We start from the raw sequence: 23,802 nt of genomic DNA on the forward strand, positions 1-23,802 counted from the left end.
GACCAAGGCTGGAATATCTGCTTCCAACTCACACACGTGACTGTTGTCAAGTGGCCTCAGTTCCTTATAGACCATTGCCTGGAGACTTCAGTTTCCAACCTCATGACCTCTCCATTGGGCTGCTTGAGTGTCCTCATAACATGGCAGCTGACTTTCCTCAGAGTGAATGAGCCAAGAGAGAGACCTATTCTTTGAAGTCACCCGCTGTCACTTTCTCCATAATCTATTCATTAAAATAGAAGCAAAGCACCAGATTGAATCCGCTCAAGGGGAGGGGAATTAGACTCCATCTTTAAAAGGGATTATTATCAAAGATTTATGGACATGATTTAAAACCTCCACAAGTGTGCTTTTAGTATGTGAATCTCCCAATTGCAGGTTACAATAGTGTCCACGTGTAATGAAAATACATAATAAATTCAAATTACATCCACTAGGGAGAGTTGAATTGAGTCCCTCAAATTAGTCATTACAGTATTTAAAAAATGTGAAAGGGCAATGAATTATCACATGCACTTGATATGTCATGTTTCTACTCCACGAAACTTTATTCTCATTCATTCATTCATTCATTTTTTTCATTTACAAAATATACGCACAAAGACAAGCATAGCAATGTTCCTGTGTTTTTTATCAATCTGAATAGAAAAATAAATGTTAAATGCCCTTTGCTCTCCAGGAGGATGTAATAAGGATTCATGCAAGTTTTGGGAGAGGAGGTATCCTGATAAACTGTTTAAAAGTTTTGGCTGATGCCATGAATACAAAATACTTAAAGAAGACAAAAGATAGAAGATCAATTAATAGATAGTGAAATAATTTATACAACAGATAATAAGAATTAAACCTATAGTGGTGGTCATGAAAAAGATAAAAGAAATGGATTTAAGAAATAAGATGAAAAACAGCACAATTATTCCTTACTTAAGAAAGATTTCTACTCTATTTTTTCTGATTGGTGCTTAAGAAAAATTTATATATCCACTTAACAACTATAGCACCATCTTTCGTCATAATGAAGAGAAACAAGTCTTAATTCCAAATCTATGACTGAGCATTCAATTGACTCATGGCCCCTGCTGGAAAATGCACAAACATACCAATGCTCTTACAAGCATGAAAGAATGACCAACCATTATAATTAGAATATTTCTGTTCTTTGTCCTTTTATATGGTTAAAAAATAAAAAGTAACTTTTGGATAAACTTTTCTGGAAGGACAGATGATATCAAACGATTATACAGTAGTCTTCCCATTTTGTTTGTTTGTTTGTTTGTTTGTTTGTTTGCCATTAGCCAGAGATCTGAACACTTCAAAGGTCTTGATGATTCCCAGAGAAAAGATCTTGGAAAACCTTAATCACAGTAAGAATTTTGAACAAAATCTCATAAATATTGGAATCCTCATTTAAATGTTTTTAAGCTGGGAGTCATGTGGTCAGAAGTGGCCTGATGCAGTATAACTGATACAACTGGCTGAATATCAGTGACTGCAAGGTGAGTGAAGCAGTAGCTCAGTGAAGAAGGTAGCACTGACAGGAGACAGAGAGTGGAAAAAGAAGAGCAGGACTCTGTATTTTGAGACTGTGTTTATGGAAGAAAGTCATTTGCCATTTGGAAAAATTTAACTATAAGTGTTATGTCATTATAGATGTGAAAAAGAGACCATCTGTGCCCCTCCACAGGATATGGTAGCTCTAAATAAAATGTTGGCACTATGCATGAAAAGGATAGCAACCAGTGATACACATGTTAAGATTTTATCACAATCAAAATAATGAACATATTAATTACCCAGAAGTTTCCTTAAGACTCTTTGTAATCTCTCACTCTTCCCTTAGTATGTTCTCTTCTAACCCCAGGCAAACACTAATTGCTTTTTGACGCTATAGATTAATTTTCATTTTCTAGAATTCTACATAAATGGAAACATATAGTCTATATCATTCATCTGTCTTCTTTAACTTACTATGATAATGTGGTTGTGTTTATTGATAACCCATTCATCTATATTGTTGAGTATTCTGTATGGATGCAACACTGTTTTGTTATACATTCACCTGTTTAAGGACACTTTTTTTTTCCAGTTTTGGGTTATTACATTTTTTTATTATTTATTATATTTATTATTTTTATTATTTATGCTTACAGTACCTGGTCTTCCTAGGTGGTCTCCCATTTAAGTACTAACCAGGCCCAACCCTGCTTAGCTTCCGAGATCAGACATCAGGCTGGTCCAGGGTGGCATGGCTGTAGACCATGGACCATGGCTCCAGTGGGGCGTGAACCCAGGACCTTCTGAGTGTAAAGCAGACGTGCTATATGCTACACTATGGAATCACATCCAGGTTATTACATTTCCATGAGCATTTGTGTAGAATTCTTCATACAAATATGTGCTTTGCATGGATATAGTAAGTATATTGGTAACATTTTAAGAAACCCTGCCAAACTGTTTTTCAAAGTTGTGCTGCCATTGAAAATACCAATCAAAAGGATATGAGAGTTCTACTTTCTAATCAACCCTTAGTAGGATCAGTATTTCTAATTTTACCCATTCTATTTTGTGTGAAGTTGTGTCTTAGTCAGTTTGGACTGATTAAACAAACAGCATAGACTGAGTGGCTTAAACAATAAATAATTATTTTTCAAGTTTTGGAGGTTGGGCAGTCGAAGATCAATGTGTGAAAAAATTTGGTTCTTGGTGAGGTTTCTCTTGGTTCTTGGTTTTCAGATGGTCACTTTCTTGTATCTTTGCAGGGATTCTTATCAGGACACTAGTCCTTTCATGAGGACTCCACCTTCATGACCTAATTACTTCCAAAAGTCTCACCTCCAAATATTAGGAATTTAACATATCGATTTTGGGGAGACACAAACATTCAGTCCATAACAGGTGATATCTCATCTTGATTACAATTGATCACTTCCATAATGACAAATAATGTTGTTTTTCAATTTATATAAAAATTTATATAGAATGAGTATTATTTCTTCCTTACATATTTGGTAGGATACACCAATAAAGCCATATAGACCTGGAGCTGTCCTTGTGGAAAAGTATTTAAACTTAAATTCAATGTCTAACGGATGGAAAACCTACTCAGGTTATCTATTTCTTGGTGAAAGAGCTTTGTTAGTATTGTCTTCCAAGGAATTTGTTCATTTCATCTAAGTTTGAATTATTGTCAAAAATTTGTTCATAATATTCCTTTATTATCCTTTTAATATTGGTTGATTCTGTCACAATATCATCTCTTATTTCTTATGTAATCTGTTTCTTCTTCCTTTATTTCCCTGATCAGTCTGGATAGACCTTATCAATGTTACTGACTTTCTCAGAGATTCAGATTTTGGTTTCACTGATTTTATATTTTTTGTTATTGTTCTCTAACTTCAGTGATTTTCACGTGGATCTTTATTATTTCCTTTCATCTGTATTGATTGGGTTTAATTTTCTCTTTTTTAGTCCCCTAATTTCTTAAGGTAGAAGTAAATATCATTTACTTGAGACTTTATTTTCTAATATAGTCATTTAGAGCTATAAATTTCTTTCTATGTACTTACTGTTTTAGTGGCATCCGACAAATTCTGATATGCTCTGACTTTATTTTCATTCAGTCCAAAAATTTTTAATGTTACTTTTGATTTACTCTTTGATCCATGAGTATTTGAATGTAAGTTGTTTAGTTTCTAAATATTTGTGGATTATCCAGATATCTTTCTGTTATTAATTTCTAACTTAGTTCTATTGTGGTACAAGAACATACTCTGTATGACTTAAATCATTTAAATTTATTGAGACTTGTTTTATAGTTGATCTTGGAAAATGTTCCATGCACATTTGAACACAATGTGAGATCTATTGTTTTTGGATACAGTATTCTAAAATTGTCAATCAGATCAATTTTATTGATAGTTTTCTTCATGGCATTTATTATCTTTCCTGATTTTCTGTCTATTTGAGTTATCAAGTATTGAGAGAAGAGTATTGAAATCTTCAACTTTAATCTTGAAATTACCTCCTTCTCCTTGTAGTTCTATCAATTTTTCCTTCAAGTATTTTGAAATTCTCTTTTAGGTGCATAAACATTTAAGATTGTTCCGCCTTCATGATAAACTGACCTCTTTACAATTATGAAATGACAATCTATATCTAAGTAATATTATTTTCTCTGTAATCAGAGGCATTGTGTAGTGAACAAAGGTGTGCTTACAATGAAGTAATCTGGACTTTTAGCAATTAGATTTAATCACAGGAAAGTCTTTACTATTGTTTCCTTTTCCTTTATTGAAAATTTGTAACTAGATAGGAATACAAACACCTTTTGATCATCTATTTTTAAAGGGGACAAAGTTAGCATGGATAAAAAAGTCTATGGGTGTCATCTCTCCAAACAAACATTTCTCTAGAAATTTCTCATAAAAATAAAGTTATATGACCTTTATATATGTACATATGTAAAATATATATATAAATATATATATTTTTTGCTAATTCTCTACTGGAAAAGATTCAAAGAATGGGGTGAAAAAGCATAGAGATATGGAGAAACGTAAAGAGAGAGCAAGGAGTATGTCAATTGTCAAGAGAACTAACTAGGATCTTGATGTTAACTATATTAAATAATTTTAAATTGTCTTAGTTCAGTCATATTGCTAGCTCTGTTCTTGGCACCTTATCTCAGTATATCACTAACAATGATTTTTAACCTATTGTAAACTTCAATAGAAACTTCATTGCCATTATTTCCAGTTGAAAACAAAACTTATTACCTTCCAAAATAATTCCTTACTATCAGCTAATAATTTGATTCTTGCTTCCTTGATAAAAACAGAAGCAACTGGAAGATAATTTAATCATCTTAACAAACCTACCAATCTATCCCAACTTATACTTCCCTCTACAAATAGATGAACAGTACCAACAACTAAGCCAACTACTAAGCCAACCCCTCCAGTTGTGGCTGACATCACCTCTCTGATCTACTCAAACATTTTGAATTGCATCATCAATTCATCCTTTTTCACAAGAAAATTCCCATTATAAACAAGCATGATCTACTATTGCAACACTCCTTGACCTCACAGCCTTTTTCAACTGTATCTGCCATTTTTATTCTCTCTTTTATAGAAGAAATAATGTATCAGAAAGAGGTTTCTGTATCTGCTACCTCCAGTTCCTTAGCTCCCATTCTTTCATTATCTTCTCCAACATCTTATTCCCAACAACCCAATGAAATTCTCTCATTGAATTCTTCAGCACAAGTGATTGTTTTCCAGTCCTTCTCCTTTTTGGCAGCATTTAAAACATTAAATGCTCCCTGCTTTCTTGAATCACTGTCTTCACTTGGCTATTGGGACAACACATCCCCAAGATTTTACTCCTACTACAAAGATCTCCTTTTGGAGAATCTTTCTTATCTTTCAAAAACACTAAATATGGGTTCTGCTGACTTAAGCCTATTCATCTCTTTTCACTTCTAAGTGCCTGATCCCATTCAGGTTCCCTAATATCTCTAGCACCAAACTATCCTCTTACCTTCACATTTATGTTATTACACTATCCTGTCAATAGTTCCACTTGAATATTTCAAAACATAGGAAGAGCATCTGCACCAAAGCAGAAATGTCCATTCCTTCTTCTTCCAAGTAGCTCTTTCCTCAGTGCTCCCATCTGGGCCAGTACCTAAAAGTCACCTTGACTCCTCCCTTTCTCTCCACTTTATATTAACAACTGCTTTAAACTTTGCCACCTTCAGGATTGATTTTGAATACAAAATTTTTTGCCTTTCTACCATAAATGTTGTAGGTCATCCCACTATCATCCACACCTAGACTCCCCAAACAAATGGCTAATCGATCTTCATCCTTTTTCTTTCTCCCCCTGTAGACTTTCTTCCAGGTAAGATCCAGGACTTTTTTTTTTAATGTAAATTAGATCATGGTACTTTTCTTCTCAGAATCTTTCAACAACCTCCCATCATACATAAAGTCTACTGTCTAAAATCCATAATCTGTAAATCCTCCCTTGCTCTAATCTGTGCCCGTAATTTTAGAAGTATCTGTTCTGCGATCATATTGGCCTTCTTGTCATTCTTTATCCATTTTAAGCCCACTTCACTTGCCACTCTGACTGCCTGAAAAAATTTTCTCCCCAAATTTAAATGTTTCCTTACTTTTTAAAATTAGGTCTCGAGTCAATTATCACCACCTCAGACAGGCTTTCCCTTATCATTCTGTCTAAAAGAGCCTATTTCTGCCCTAGATATGCTTTTTAATAATACATATTACATAAAGTTATGTAAAAGGTAGATAATCAATCTCTCCTTCCTGATATTCTCACTCTCACCACATTGAAACCCCACACAGTCTTCTGATTCTACCTTAAGTATTCTTCTTTCTCAGTCTCTAAAGCTTCTTTTTAATCTTGTTCAATCTCTTAATTTTAACACTGTCAGGATTCTTTTGGCCCTTTTACCTTTCACTCAACAAATCTACCCTTGTTATTCTCATTCATTACTTCTGTGTAAATTACCATTAATCTCTACTTTTATCTATGTCTTTGTTTCAGTCAAGATCTGTATGTAGGAATTCACATCTATCTATTAAATTACTTTTTAAAAGCATGTCAATTTGGACTCACACAAGCACCTTAAACTCAATATATTCCAAACAGCTAATAATCTTACCCAATTCTCATTTTTCTAAACTTATCCTTGTTCTTTTTTTTTTTTTTTTACCTTCATTTATACCACTACCAAGTTTCCATTTACTCAAACCACAAAACTTGGAGTCATTCTTCATTTCTCCCTTTTCCACACTTGTCAAAATCAATCAGTTGACACTTTCAAAACTTTCCACTTCTCCCTATTTCTACTTCAAATATATAAATTGAACTTTCTGTCATTTCTTGCCTGGACAATGTTGTGTATATTTTTTTATGTACATTTTATGGCTCCCTATTCAGCTCCCATCTCTGTTTTGTTTGTTTGTTTGTTTGTTTTTTAATATAACATGCATAATTTCCTTTTGGAAACCAAGTCTCCCTTGTTGTTTAGCTATCCCTAATATGGTTAGGATCAATATGACTACCAGCTCTAGGCATCGGTACTGATTAACATACTCTCATATACATTTCATCTCTCATGCTGCGGTGTTCAAGCAGGGCTAATAAAATAGAAATTTAGAATCATTGTTCAATCATTGCAGGAAAATGATTTTTCTCCCCAAATGTGAAGAGGTAAGTATATAATCCCAGTTACTGATGGCAGCCATCTTATATATGGAGAGGAGCCAACTGAGGAAGAGTTAACTCGTGGGGGAGGCCAGTAAAGACTCAGAGAGAAATGGAGCCTAAGCCCTGACTGAATCCATACAAAGAGTCCACCTTAACACTGGTTGTGAGACAATTAATCATCTTTAAGCTACAAATGAACTTAGGTTGAATTTTCTATTACTTGGATCCAGAAGTTCCCTAATTCAATTCAATTGATCTCACATATTTTATAGTTACCATAGACCATGGGAGTGATCTCATTCTCTTACCAGCAAAATCTAATTTTGTCAATTTTGTCACAGCTAAAAATGCTTCAGTAGATTCAGGATAAAATGCAAACTTTCTAGCATTACATACCCTATACTGTAGACTTACTGAATTTTTGCCAGTTCTCTAGACATTACATAGTTGTCATAACATAGTATTTTCATCAATGCTATTTATTCAAAATCTTCTTCCTCCTTGGATGCCTATCTGTTAGGCTCATCCTAAATGCAACTGCCCTGTGAAATTTTCTCTAATCCCTGAGCAGAGATGCCAACTATCTGCTATGTATTTCCCTGTCAGATTTCTGACATGACTGAATTTATGTTTTGGCAACACCACTTTCATCCATATCTCTCTTGATATTATTGGCTTTCTTATCTTTCTCCTTAACTAGACTACCAGTAGTCTGTGTTATTCATCTTTAAATTCTAACAACATTTGTCACAGGACTAAATACTATTTCTTGAATGAGCTTAACACAGTGGTCCCTAACCTTTTTGGCACCAGGGACTGGTGCTCCTATGAGAATCTAATGCCTGATGATCTCAGGTGGAGCTGAGGCAGCAATGCTAGTGCGCTGGGGAGAGGCTGCAAATCCAGATAAAGCTTGGCTCGCTTGCCCACCACTCACCTCCTGCTGTGATGCCTCATTCCTAATGGGCCATGGACCAGTACCAGTCTGCGGCTTGAGGGTTGGGAACCACTGGCATAACAGATAAGGGCCCTGCCCCCAGTAAAATTTACATCTGAACAGTAATATGCACATAAGTCTACAAAATCAAGGTTAAAGTACTGAGGGCTATGAGAATGGCACAGGGGAATTGCCTCACAAGAGGTGGTCTCTTTCCAGTTGATATAATTAAATGAAAGACCTTTCAGATAATATACAATGAAACCCAAAAAAGACTTTTCTATCACTATCCTCTATATAACATTTCTCTATGTGTGCTAACTTTGAAGAGAAAGACCACAAAGAGAGATAAACTAGATAAAATGAATTCCTAATGTTGCGATCTCCTTGGACATGGAGGACACTTCTCTAATCTCTCTCCTGTGGGAACAGTTTCCCTGGTAAGAAAGGTTTTGGAAGGAAACTAAACTCTGGTGAGCACACAATGAAATACACAGATGCTGTATTATAGAATTGTACACTTGAAACATATAATCTTATTAACCAATGTCACTTCAATAAATTTAATTTAAAAAAAAATAGAAAAAAAATCAATAACAAAAAGGAACCAAAAAGAAAGCCATACAATTCATAGAATACACCTTAAATTAGTAATTGCAGTTACTCCTGAGGAGAGAGCCAGAAAGACAAAATGGTTTGTTTTTTATCACGTGCATCTATATGACTTACAAAAAAAATAAATTAAAAATTATAAATGTAAGAAAAGGAAGTTTTCCAATTTGACCAGTTTAATTATATGCCATGTAGACTATTGTCTACATTAGTCTATTACAACTTAAAACCAGTGAAGGAAAATTTTAAATGACCAGTATCCCAGTGCTTTTTCCATATGCTCTTGTTAAAAATACTTTTTCTTTTTCTAGATAACTTATATTTGTGTTTCTGACTATACTTCTATATGTTTAAATTGTCTTGTATACATGTAGTGGCATCAAATATCAATTCTATGTAATATTTTCCACATCCAGTGGAATCAGCAAATGAAGAAAATAAAATTGTGTGGGAAAATAAGTGAAACTTTATATATGCATTTATATTATTATCCTCTGATAAGCTACATTAAAATCTTTACAATTATTTTTAATATTTACATTATTTATGTTTTTTTTACAGTGCAGTGTATATTAGGCTGACAAACTGTGAACCTGAAAATTAAGAGTACTGTTTTTTTAATAAGGAGCATTTTGCTATTAATATTTTGGTAATTGTGAGACACAGAAAATATCCCCATTTCAGTGGTGCTCAGACTCACACTTCCCTCAGCTGTGTAGTGAGCAGCCTGGTGCTCTCACACTTAGTTACAATGTAAAACGTGGGAATAATGCCTGACGCTGCTTTCCTTCAAGGTGTTTTTCCAGCATCATCATCATCACTTCCCTCCCCTGACAACCCTCTTTATTACTTTATTCCCCACAGTCTATCTTAGAAGGTAATCATTTCTACATTTTCAGTTTTCTTATTTAAAATGTGCATTAAAAAGTGTATATTACATTACAAGAGTGTATGTTCTATAACTATAGACATAAAAAAATGTATGTTCTAAAGAGCAGGCAATGTTTACATGAAATTTTGATATTAAAGAAATATAGTTGCCCCTTACTTTCATACCCTTTATTTACAGCAAATAAGGGGGATAGAAATTTCTTTTTTTTTAGTATATTTTTTCCCTTCTTTAATTCCTCCTCCCACCCCCGCCTCCACTTCCACCCTTGACCTATAGATGTTGCCGTTTCCCCTTAAGAACTGGATCTCTGAAGGCAAGGTGTCTCCTCCCACGGCTCGTTGTGTGTACCTGGGGCCTGGCGCCCCTGGGGTATTGTCCGTGGCTCCAGCTGGGGTGTGAACCCAGGACCTTCTGTGTGTAAAGCAGACATGTAAAGCAGAAATTTGAAGACTTCATTGACGAGACTCTTAAAAATTTCCACTTCACTGTTATTTTCATTTTTAATGCATAGACTTAACCAATTTTTGTATATCCAAAAGCAGAGTTTTTCTAAATGTTTTTACTTGTTTTATTTTATTTTTTTTCCTTAGACATTATGGGAGGTGGAGGGGAGGCATTCTTGGGAAGAATTTTTGCTCAAAAAAAAAAAAAATACACAAAAGATGAGCGTCACTCTGTAGAGAGTGACATCATCAAGATATCAATATTGGTTGTTCCCAACTTTGGTCCCCTTATAAGAATTCCAGCATTAACTCACCACAGACAAGACACCTCCAGGAAAAAAAAAAAAAAAAATCCCAGAACCTGAGGGTAAGGTTGAAGCCAACTTCTGGACCACAGAGACTGAGAAGGACCCCATTCAAAGGGTGAAAGGAGTGGCTACACTCTGACCAGATTGCCTATTTCTCAAGTTGGCACCGTGCCACACTCAAAGAATCTCCCGGAATATTATGGCTTCTCCAGTGGGAAAAAGAGAGCCCAAGGTGGACATCCAGCTCCCCCAGCATTGAAGAATGCTTCCTGGGAAGTCCATTCAGGTCTTGTTTCACAGAGATCACTGGCAAACTCTATAGGGCTTGACCACTGTGGATCACATTGGGATAGAGAAGGGGAGTAGGGCTTACAGCAACCAGCACTCAGATCTGGCAGACTGCATTGCTCCTTGTAGCAGTACCTGAACAGAGAGCCCAGCCAGTGGCTCTGCCAGGCTGCCGAGCTGAGCTGGTGGCTTTGTCTGGCAAGAAAGCTCAGTTGGCAGTTATGCCTGATTTAGGTCTCCAGCCAACAAGCAATATTGGATATGAAGCCTGTTCCATAGCTAAACCTGGGAAGCAAATCTGAAGTCTTGCCCAAATGCTACGTAGGATCTCCAATCCTACTGTCTAAGAAGTCTGACAAGAGAATCTGAGAGCTGCAGAGCCCATCCTATAGCCTGGCTTGGGCAAGGTCAGCAGTCTGCCAAACTGTTAAGTGTAGCCTCTGGTCCTCCATAACCAGGGAGCCTAAACAGTGACCTTCAACAGCCTCAGAAAGCAGTATATATTGTCTGGTTGTAGGGCCCACCCTACAGCCTTGACAGATGGCTGAATGTAGCCTGTGGCTTGGCCTAGCCAGGTAGTATAGTCAGTGGCCTTGCCCAATCACCAACATAGCTTTCTGCCCAACGAAGGAGTTCTGACAGTGACCACACCCAACTTCAGAGCACAGACTCTACCTCTACTCAACTGTGGGAGATAGCTAGAGGACCCCACCCCCCAACTAAAGAGCCCTGCTAGTAAACTTGCCCATCAACAGAACATAGCCTACAGCCACACACCCAATTTAGGGGCACAATCTGTGTTCCCATCTGATCATAGAATACAGACGGAGGCCTTTCCTGACTTCAAAGCCCTGCCTGCAGCTTTGCCTGAACAAAGAGTTCTGCCCACAGAACCATCTGGTCTGGAAGCACAGATAGCATCATATTTAACAATGAAAGGTTGGGAGTTTTTCCTGTAAGATTAGGAACAAGACAAGGGTACCCACTTGTACCATTCCGATTTTACATAGTACTAAGAGTCCCAGCCAGAGCAATTAAGCAAGAAAAAGCAGTACAGAGCATCTGAATCAGAAAAGAAGTAAAATTGTCTCTGTTTGCAAATAACATAATCTGATGTATAGAAAATCCTAAAGACTCAATCAAAAAAATATTAGAATAGTAAAGGAATTCAGTAAACTTGCATACAAAGTCAACATACAAAAATCAGTAACATTTCTATGTGCTAATGATGAATTATCTAAAAAAAAGATAAAACAATACCATTTACAGAAACATCAAAAAGAATAAAATACTTATGAATAAATTTAAGCAAAGAGGAGAAAGATCTGTGTACTGAAAACTCTAAGGTGTTGATGAAAGGAATTAAGGACACAAATAAATGGAAAGATATTTTGTGTTTATGGACTGAAAGAATTAATATTGTTAAAATGTCCATACTACTCAAAGCCATCTATAGATTCAACGTAAACTCTATCAAGAGTCTAATGGTATTTTTTTACAGAAATTTAAATTTAAATAATAATAATAATTCTAAAATTCATATGGAACCAGAAAAGACCCCAAATAGCCAAAGCAGTGATAGAACAAAATTAGAGGCACTATACTTTCTGATTTCACACTATATTACAATAGTATAGTAATCAAAAAACATGATATTGTCAAGACAAACAAACAAAAGCAGACATGTAGACCACTGGAATAGAATTGAGAGCTCAGAAATAAATCCATGCATATATGGTCAACTAAACTTTGACAAGGGAGCCAAGAACACTCAATGGAAGAAAGACACTCTCTTCAATAAATTAAGTTGGGAAAACTGGGTGTTTGCATGCAAAACAAGGAAACTTGACCCCTACTTTATATTACTCATAAAAAGTATTCTAATATAGATTAAAGACTTAAATGCAAGACCTGGAATCATAAAATCCTTAAAAGAAAACAGGTGGTAAACAACTTGACATTGGTCTTGGCCATGATTTTATGAATATGACACCAAAATCACAAGCAACAAAAGCAAACAATATACAAGAAGGACTATATCAATATACAAACCTTCTGCATAACTAAAGAAATGATCATCAAAATATAAAGGTAACCTACAGAATGGGAGGAAACATTTGCAAATCACATGTCTGATGAGGGGTTAATCCAAAATGTATGAGGAACTCGTACAACTTAATGGCAAATAAACAAATAATCCAATTTTAAAATGAGTAAAGGACCTCAATAGATTCTTTCCCAAAGAAGATACTCAAGTGGCCAAAAGGCATATGCAAAGATACTAAAAATCACTAATCAAAGAAATACAAATCGAAACCACAATCACCTCATACTTGTCAGAATGGCTATCATCAAAAAGACAGAACATAACAAATGTTGGTGAGGATGTGGAGAAAATAGAATTCTTTTGCACTATTGGCAGGAAAGTAAATTTTCAGAGACACTATGGAAAGCAATATGAAGTTTTCTCAAAAAATTAAAAATATAAATACCATGTGATCCAGCAATTCCACTTCTTGAGTATATATCTGAAGGAAATGAAATCACTGTCTGAAAGAAATATCTACACTTCCATTTTCATGGCAGCATTACCTACAATAGCCAGGACATTATAATAGAAATAACACAGACACACACACACACACACACACACACACACACACACACACACACAGGAATATTATTCAGCCATAAAAAAAGAAAAGAATCCCGCTATTTGCTGACAACATGTGTGGAACTTGAGGGGGTTATGCTAAGTTAAATGTCGGACAGAAAGAAAAATACTGAATAGTCTCATAAGTGGAATCTTTAAAAACCAGGCTTATAGAAACAAAGAGCAGATTGGTGGTTGTCAAGGGAGAGTGGAGGGATATGGGAAGGGGTGGTCAAAGGGCACAAACTTGCAGTTATAAGATAAATAAGTCTGGGGGTGTAATGTACAACATGGTGACTGTAGTTAACAACACTCTATTGTACATTTGCAAATTGCTAAGAGAATAGATCTTAAAAGTGTCCACAACAGCAAAAAAAAAAAAAAATGTTGCAACTGTGTGAGGTGATAGATGTGTTAACTCACTTTATTGTGGTTATTTCACAATATATACATATACCAAATCATTATGTCATATACTTTAAACTTAAACAAAGTTATATATCACTTATATCTCAATAAAATTGAAAAAAAATCTACCATCTTCTGCCTTTCACTTGTTTGGAAATTATTATCTGAGGCCAGAATATGTGGATTACTGATGACTGAAAGGGGACAAGCCTGAGAAAAAAAATCAAGCTGAGGATGATGGGGTTAAAACATAGAAAAAACCTGGTTCCTCACTGATATTGCACAGATATAGAATTAACTAACCTTGGAAACTCACGTGAGGATCTGTTATATGAGAGAAATGTGTATATAAGCTAATTGAGGCTGTTACCCGAAGTTGAAATTCTAACTGATACAAATGCTAAGAATTATACAGATATGTATGGACAGCTTAAAAAAGAATTGGGAAAGGGTATATATGCTCTATTGCTTGCGTTTGAGCAGGATTGACAATGAGCTCTGGGGACTTTTGAATTACCTATCAGCAAATGGTGAAGGCTTATGTAATAGCCAATTACTGAGTGAAATCCCAGGCTATTAATTATATGCCAGAGAGGACATCCACTTTCTGATTGATTACACTCTAGGCTGGAAACTGTTCTCACCTTTTTTCTTTTGGGACTCTGCCATCATAGTGTTATTACTGCACCTGCATCTTTGTTGTCCTTTGCACAAATATTCCACGATACCATCATCATTTTTAATCATTCTCTGATTATGGGAACATGCTGGATAATTTCCAAGGCCAGAGAGGAATGTGTTGTTTCCATTAGCCTTTTCTTGCTCAGTGTTTAAAGGCAAGATAGTTAACTCTGGGCTATCCAACAGGATCACTATCAAGCATTATTTACAAGAACTGCAAAACTCATTTATTATGCACAGAAGAAACCATTAAGAAGACACTGGTCCATATGAGGTTACTGAGTGAGAAAATTAAATTGCATATGGTAATAAGTCAAGATCTCCCTCAATTTACATTTACTGACAGAATATGGGGGATTGGAGAAGTAAAACACCGTGATAGTAATGGTTCTCCTTGTAACAAACTCTCTGCAACTGACAGGTATACAGAAAATAGAGGTAGCAGTGTATTTTTCATGAGGCTGATAGACTCTCAAAGCTGTCAAATGTTAACTAGTTTAACTTCTGCTCTTTGCAAAAAGGTTAATGGATACAGCACATTTTCCAATGTGACTCTGAAAAACAAAGAATTACAAATAGTATGTGGCGGTATTTGTTTTTCTTCTTTTTTAGCCTACCCCTTGTAAAACCTAGAGGTTGAATGCTACATCAAGGCTTTTAGCTATCAAAAAATTGGTAGTATTCACATATGTGGGGGTGAGGTGGGGTGGTATAGAACTGTTGTGCAGGGTTTTAAATGAATCTCTAGTTGTTAGTGTGTGATATTGGGGATGAACCTTTATTCATTTGAAGATGAAACCTTTAACGTTAACCTTTTGTAGGAACATGCTTTTTATTTATCATTTGTCTATCGTTTATCAGTTATCATTTATAACTATGTATTGTAAAATTGTATCATGTGAACCAAAGAGTATGGCTAACCTATATGTACAGATTAAAATAACAAAGTTAAGGGGCAGCTTCTACTCATTCCTGGTAAGAAAGAGAATTATCAACAATATTGCCACTATTCTGCGTGGAGAAGTGAACACTGAACTAGATTCCAGACCACCCATTCCTTTGATGTTACTTATAGTTTTACCTGATCTCCTGATACTATATGTATACATTCCTAAACACCATTAGGTTTAGTCTTGTATGTTTTGGGATATTTTATTCATGGAATCATACAGTTTATACTTTTGTGCGCCTTGTTTTATTCAATCAGCTTTCTGCTTTGGAGATTTATTCTGAGGGATGGTTCATTTAGTTATCCTGGTTCTAGGAATTTGTTGCTACAGTCAGTGTTGCTTTAAACATTCTTGTGCATGTTTCCCAGTGCACTTGGGAGTTTCAACTGGGGAGATATCTAGGCGTGAAACTACTGGAGTGCAATAATTGCATGATTCATTCTAGCCATAACAAGGAATAAAAGCTTCTGAGCTGTTATTTTCAATCTTTTAAATTGTTACTACTGTGGTATAGGCATATTGGTCCATATTGTAATTTTCACTTTCATTAATGTTAACTAATGAGTTGAACACATTTTGCACAAATGTATTTGTCATTTTTATTTTCTTTGTTCAGGTTCTTTTTCTATTGGAATTTCTTTTGTCTTTTTATAATTTGAGAGTGGTTCTTTAGGTATTTTGGACACTATCACATTATTGGTTAACTGTGGGAAATGACCACTCTATGGCCATGATTTGTACTTTCACTATTTTTATGGTGCACATTAATAAACAGATATTCTTATTTTTAATGCATTCAGATGTAACAACATTTTCCTTTATGTTTTATGTATTTTGTATTTTTAATGAAGTAATATCCTACCTTACGTTCACTAAGATTTGTCCAATATTTCTTTTTATATTATTTTAGGTATTGTCTTACATAATCAATTTTTTAATCTATCTAAAGTTGTTTGCTTATGTTTATTGATAAACAATTCCCTTCTATTATTTCTTAAATAATATATTTTTCTCACTAAATTTTAATGCCACATTTGTTATAAATTAAATTTCCATATTTATATGTGTCTCTCTAGGTTTACTTTTTTGTTCTATTGGTCTGTTTTTCTATGCCTGCCTCAGTAATATTCCGATTTAAATATTATTTTATAACGTCATCTGATAAGATGCCTTCCAATCTATTTCTTCTTCTTTGAAAGAATGTTGAATATTCTTAATTTTTTCTTTCCTTATGCAGATTTTTAAAATATATGTTCAAGTTCCATGAGAATCACTGTTGCAGTTTTGATACGAATCAAATCATATTTGGGAAGATTACATACGAGTCTTTCCAATTGCAGGCCTTTCTTCCTCTGAGTGTGGTTTCTGTCTCTCTCTCCCACTATTTAACCCTCCTCAAATTCTTCGATTACTTTTAATAATATTCGTCAAAATATGATTTCTGAAATTCTGTTACTTTTATTTCTATTTCTAAAATATTTTGTGACTGATTAAACATGTATAATAAATATATTTTAAGTTCATATTATGAATATAAAGCAATACACTTACATTTATTGACATTTTTCATAAACTTAATAAACCGTTATATTATTTCTAATAATTTTAGACAGTAGACCAGAGGTTGACATTTTCTTTTTCTATAAAGAGTCAGATAGTAAATATTTTAGACTCTGAGAGCCATATGGTCTTTAGCAATTATTCAACTGTGCCATTGTAGCACAAAAATAACCATAGACAATACCTAAATGAATAAGCATAACATGGCTGAATTCCAATAAAACTTCATTTACAAAAAAAGGTGGTGAGCTAGTTTTGGCCTGTGTGCCATTGTTTGCTGATCTCTGTCCTAGGCTATTATATCAACTATCAAAACAACAGTTTTGTTTCTTCTTTTTTATTCTTATCTCTTTTTTGTCATTTTTATTTTCTTTCTCTGGCTAAGAAGCCCAGAATAATCTTTAATATAAGTGTTGAATGTGGCCATTCAGTCTCGTTCATGATTTTAAAGAAAATATTTTTAATAGTTCACTGATATGTAATATTTGTTGTAGGTCTGCATAAATTCATTAGATTATGGAAGTTTCCCTCTATTTCTAATGTGTAGCAGTTTTATCATTATTTTTTCCTTGCATCTATTAAGATGTTTGAATGTTCTTTCTCCTTCAATCTGTTAATGTTATGAATTACATTAATAGTTTATGTAATATTATACCAGCATCGCATCTTTTGTACATTTGTACATAATGTTATTATTTTTTAAAAATATTATTTGGTTTGTTTTCTTTTTTAAAAAAAGAATTTTAGCATCTATTTTTATGAGTAAAATTGACCTGTTTACTTTCTTTCTTGTAGTGTGTTTGTCTGGTTTGGAATGGAGACTAAAATAGCTACATTAATAGAGTGGTCAAGTATTGTCTCCTTGTTAATTCTCTAGAAGATTTTGTGCACTATCAAGTTAACTCTTCATTGGATTTTCAGTTGGCTTCACCGATAAAACTATCAGTGTTACAATGTCTGTGGGAAGATTCTAACCACTGATTCAATTTTTCTAACCCATTATAGGATTATTCAATTTTTCTATTGCTTCTCATTTAGTTTTGGTAATTTGTTTTCTAGAAAGGTATTTTTACTAAGTGTTCAAATTTGTTTGCATGAATTTATTTTTAGCATTCTTTATTTTTTTTCAAATTGCTGCAACATTTGTAGTTATAAACTTGTTTTTATTCTTAATATTATTTGAACATTTTCTGTATGTTACTTGATCAATTTTGTCAAAGCATTGTCAATTTTATTAATCTTCTCAAAGAGCAATGGCGTATCTTCATTAATCACCTGTATTATTTTTTAATTTTGTTAATTTCTTTTATTTTTTATTAACCATTAGTATTTGCTTTTCTTTTCCTCAATTCTTTAATTAAAAACTTAGTTTTTAGCCTCTTCTTTTTTAATATAAGTACTTAAAGCTGCAACTTTTCCTCTGCCCTTTTAGCAACATCCAATATATTTTTTATATTTTATTTTAATTGTTATTAATTTCTAATTATTTTCTTATTTATATCATACTGTATTTTGAAACGAGTTGAAACTTGTACCCAGTTTCTCAAACATGTATTTTCTTTTTTTTTTGACGTATGTTTTCTTAAAGTACATTTTTATATTAATTTAGCTACTACACTTTCAATTACTTTGTTTCTGCTGATGTTATTTTCCCTTTTTTATAATTTTAATTTTCTACATCTTAATGCTTCATCTGTATCATATGTAAACAGTATGAGACTAGAATTTTAAAATCAATTCTGAACATATTTATACTTAGTTACTGACTTATTTTGTACTTTTGACTCTGTATATTTCTATAAATGTCTTTACTGCGCTTTTCCCAAAATTCTACCCTTTCCTGTGCTCTACTTCTATCTTATTTCATTTTAACACAAGTTAATAATGTTATGGTTTTATCAGGTCAATGTTTATTTAGATATATATGTTCCTTCTTTTATCTCACACTGTCCTTCTGGAAAATCTTTTCTCTTTCTGAAGTTTTTGGAAAGTCCTTTAGCAAGAATATGTTAGTTGTAACTTCTCTTAATTTTTGTGAGATATATACAGATATATCTCCATTTCATCTTTTACTTGATTTTGTTGCCAGTTTTATGAATCAAGTTTTTTTTTTTTTCAGGACATTGAAGGTATTGTTCCATTTTTTTCTGACTCATAAAGCTGTCTAGAAATCAGTTTTCCTCCCGAAAAATAACTAAATAAAATGGAGACAAGCAATCAACCAAATGCAGAATTCAAAACACTTGTTATGAGTTCAATGAACTTAGGGGAACAGTAGATGAACTCAGTGAGAACTTTAACAAAGAGATAGAAAACATAAAAGAGGAAATAGAAAACATTTTTTAAAAGTCAGAAATGAAGACTACAATAACTGAATGAAGAATACCTTAGGAGGAATTAACAGTAGATTCAATGAAGCAGAAAATTGAATCATCAGTTTAGAAGACAAGGTAGCAGAAAACAACCAATCAGAACAGCAACAAGAAAAAATAATCCAAAAAAATGAGGATAGTTTAAGGGGCTTCTGGGGCAACATTAAGCATATCAACATTCACATTATAGGGGTATCAGAAGGAGAAAAGAGAGAGCAAGAAATTGAAAACTAATTTCAAGAAATAATGACAGAAAACTTTCTTCACCTGGTGAAGGAAACAGACATACAAGCCCAGGAAATGCAAAGCGTCCCAAATAAGATGAACAAAAGGAGGCCCACACCAAGACACATAATTAAAATGCCAAAGGTTAAAGACAAAGAGAGAACCTTAAAAGCAGCAAGAGAAAAGCAATTACTTACCACAAGGAAGCTCCCATAGACTGTAGCCAATTTCTCAACAGACACTGCAGGCCAGAAGGGATTGGCAGGAAATATTCAAAGTGATGTAAAGTAAGGACTTACAACCGAAATTGCTCTACCCAGCAAGAGTATCATTTAGAAGTGAAGGACAGATAAAAAGCTTCCCACATAAGAAAAAGCTAAAGGAGTTAATCATCACCAAGCCAATATTACAGGAAATGTTAGAGGGACTTTTTTAAGACAAAGAAGAAAAAAGATAAAAGATAAAAAGTATGAATAATAAAATGGCAATAACTACATATCTAAAAACAATTACTTTAAATGTAAATGGATTGAATGCTCCAACCAGAAAATAGAATAGGCGAATGGATAGGAAAACAAAACCCTTACATATGCTGCCAATAAGAGACTCCAGATCTCAAGACACACCAAGACTGAAAGTAAATGGATGAAAAAAGATGTTTCATGAAGGTGGAAGCAAACAAAAAAATCTAAGGTGGCAATACTTGTACCAGACAAAATAGACTTTGAAACAAAGGTATAATGAGAGACAAAGAAAGATCCAGTTATCCCACTTCTGGATACTTATCTGAAGAAACTCAAAACACTACTTTGAAGCGACAAGTGAATCCATATGTTCATTGCAGCATTATTAACAGTAGGAAAGATATGGAAGCATCCTGGGTATTTATCAATGGATTAACGATAAAGAAGAGATATATATATACACACACAATGAAATATTACTCAGCCATTGAAAAGAATGAAATCTTGCCATCTGCAACAACATGGATGGAACTAGAGGATATTTTGCTGTGTGGGGTAAGTTGGACAGAGAAAAGAAAAATGTTTATGTGGAATCTAGAGAACAAGATAAAAAACAAGCAAAAAATAACGGAAACGAGCTCATAGATACAGAGAACATGATGGTTGTCAGATTGGGGGGTAGGTGATTGAAGGGAGATGGTTGAAGGGAGGAGGAGATTAAGAGGTACAATTGGTAGTTACAAAATTGTCCTCGGAATGTAGAGTATAGCATGGGGAATATAGTCAGTAGGATTGTAATAACTTTGTATGGTGTCAGATGGGTACTGGATTTATTGGGAATGATCACTTCATAAGTTGTATAAATGTCTAATTACTGCACTGTATACCTGAAACTAACATAATATTGTATGTCAACTATAATTGAAAAAAAAAAAATATATATATATATATAAATTTTAAAAAGAAAAAAATAAATCAGTTTTCAGTCTAATTGTTATTCTCTAGTCAGGAATTTGTCTTTTCATTTTGGCTACTTTAATTTTTTTCTACATATTTTTGGGTTTCACTATAAATAAATATAGATTTCTAGCACCTTATTTTGTTTGGGATCTTTGGGGCTTTTTAGGGTTGAAAATACCTTTCCTTCCTCAGTTCTGAAAAATTCTGTCTGTTGCATTTTCCAGTAGTGTTTAGTACTCCATTTCCATAACTCTCCTTCTGACTCTTTCAAGAGGTGTTATTAGACAAATGCTGGACTTGTCCATTTTAATTGCTCTGATTCTTAATCTCCTCTCAATACTTTGCACCTCATTTTTTTTCCTCCACGACACAATAATTGTCAGTTCTTTAGATCTATCTCCCAGTTCACCCAATGTTTGACATTTTGATATTTGACTTGGTTTTATTCCTGCCACACAGAAAGTATAAATATTAGCCTCAAACAGCCATGAGGCCTAGATTAGGAAATGAATTCTCAGGGGAGGCTTTCTTTCCTTTCATCTAGTACTAATGTCCAGAGCAATACAGATGAATATCTTTATTAAAGATACATTATTGCTGCTATTATTTTAAAAATCTCTTTCTATAAGGTGGGTTTATTTCCCTAGATCTTTCTTTCATTGAATGTGTCCCCTTTTAGAAGTCCTGACTTTGTGCAGGCTCTAGCCTGTCTTATGCCCCCTGATCACATAGCCCTTATAGGCAATGCCGTGAACCATATGACATAGGCAGATGCCCAGGCATCCACAGATTCCAATGCTCATGTACCAGAACACATGATTCTCTGGTAATTTTTGGCTCCTAAGTATTTCCCTTACTTTCTAGTCAGATTAATTATGCATTTAAGTATTTTTTAAACTGATAATTTTAGTTGTTATAAATATTTAGTCCATAGTATTTTGAAAGCAAAAATCACATAATAATCATTTTATAGGTTCACAAATAAATACAATAGGCATTTAAACTGGAAGAGTCATTTCTCCTGTAGTTAAAATTTTAGTCACTTCAATTAATCACATCAATTTATTACATAAAGAGCTAAATCAATGTCTGTCTTTACGCCAGTACCATACTGTTTTAATAACTTCATGGTAGTTATGTAATTTTCTACATGTAAGTTCATTTCACCAGCAAATAGATTAGTTTCCTTTTTCCTATCTGATACAAATGCCTTTTATTTCTTTTTCTTACCTGATCTCCCTGGCTAGGACTTCCAATACTGTGTTAAACAGAAATGGTAAAAGTGAGCACCTTTGTCTTGTTCCTGATTTTAGAGAAAAAGCTTTCAGTTTTCTACCATTGAGTATGATATTAGCTATGGGTTTTTCATATATATCCTTTATTGTGTTAAGATAAGTTCTCCTTTTTGTCGATAGGTTTGTTTTTATTTTTTGTTTTGTTTTGTTTTGTTTTTAATCACGAAAGGTTGTTGAATTTTGTCCATATTTTTATATGACTAGTGAGATTATTATGTGGTTTTATTCTTCATTCTGTTAATGTAATATATCATATTAATTTAATTGTGTATGTTCAACCATCCTTGTGTTCCAAGGGTGACACTCACTTGGTCATGGTGTATGATCCTATTAATGTACTATTGAATTCATCGAAGGAACAGAATAGCACGGGAATTAAATCCCCACATATATGGGCAATTGATCTTCAATTAGGGTGTGAAGAAAACACAATGAGGAAAAGATACTCTTTTTAACAAATGATATTGGGAAAACTGGATATCTGCATGCAAAAGAATAAAATTGGACTCCTGTCTTATAGTATACACAAATATAAACTCAAAGTGGATTAAAATCTTAAATATAAGCATTGAAAATGTAAAACTCTTAAAAGAAAAATTTAAGAGAAATTTGACATGGGTCTTGCTTGTGATTTCTTGAACATGACACCAAAATCACTAGCAACAAATCAAAAATAGATAAGTGAGACTACGTCAACTTAAAAGCTTCTGCATAGCAAAGGAAACTATCAACAGAATGAAAAGGCAACTTACAAAATGGGAGAAAATATTTGCAAACCATTTATCTGATAAAAGGTTAATATGCAAAATATATAAGAAACTCTTATAACCCAATAGAAAAAAATGGTCAAAAACTTGAATATACATTTCCTCAAAGAAGACATACAATGGCCGACATGGATATGAAGAGATGCACAACATCACTAAACATTAAGGAAATACAAATAAAAACCACAGTGAGATGTCATCTCACATCAGCTAAGATGGCTATTAAAAGAAAAGAAAAACAAGATAAGTGTAAAAATGTAGAGAAAAATGTAGAGAGATAAGTGTAAAAATGTAGAGCCCTAATACACTGTTGATGGGAATATAAAATATACAGCTGCTATAGAAAATAGTATAAAGTTTCTTTAAGAAATAAAAACTAGAACTGCCATATGACCCAGAAATCCCACTTGAGGCATATATCCAAAAGAATTAAAATTAAGATCTCAGATAACTTCAATTCAATGTTCATTGAATTGTTCACAGTAGCCAAGATATAAAAGCAACATAGGTATATGTTGATGGATAGATGGATAAAGAAAATGTGGTATATACATGCAATGGAATATTATTCATTCTTAAGAAGAAGAAAATTTTGCCATTTGCAACAACAGGAATGAACCTAGATGACATAACACTAAGTGAAATAAGCCAGTCGCAATAAATACACTAATACTACATGATTCCAGTTATTACGAGTTAATAAAAATAGTCAAATTCATAGAAGCAGAGAAAAGAACTCATAAAAACA

The 23,802-nt window shown here is 33.7% G+C and overlaps 1 pseudogene; it reads right to left on the minus strand.

The window, feature by feature from the left end:
• Positions 1-2,141: 2,141 nt before the first annotated feature.
• On the minus strand, positions 2,142-2,257 carry LOC120595200 (uncharacterized; annotated as a pseudogene).
• Between the last annotated feature and the right edge of the window lie 21,545 nt (positions 2,258-23,802).

This window comes from Pteropus medius, unplaced genomic scaffold (assembly GCF_902729225.1).
Source record: "Pteropus medius unplaced genomic scaffold, Ma_sr-lr_union100, whole genome shotgun sequence".
Taxonomy (NCBI): domain Eukaryota; kingdom Metazoa; phylum Chordata; class Mammalia; order Chiroptera; family Pteropodidae; genus Pteropus; species Pteropus medius.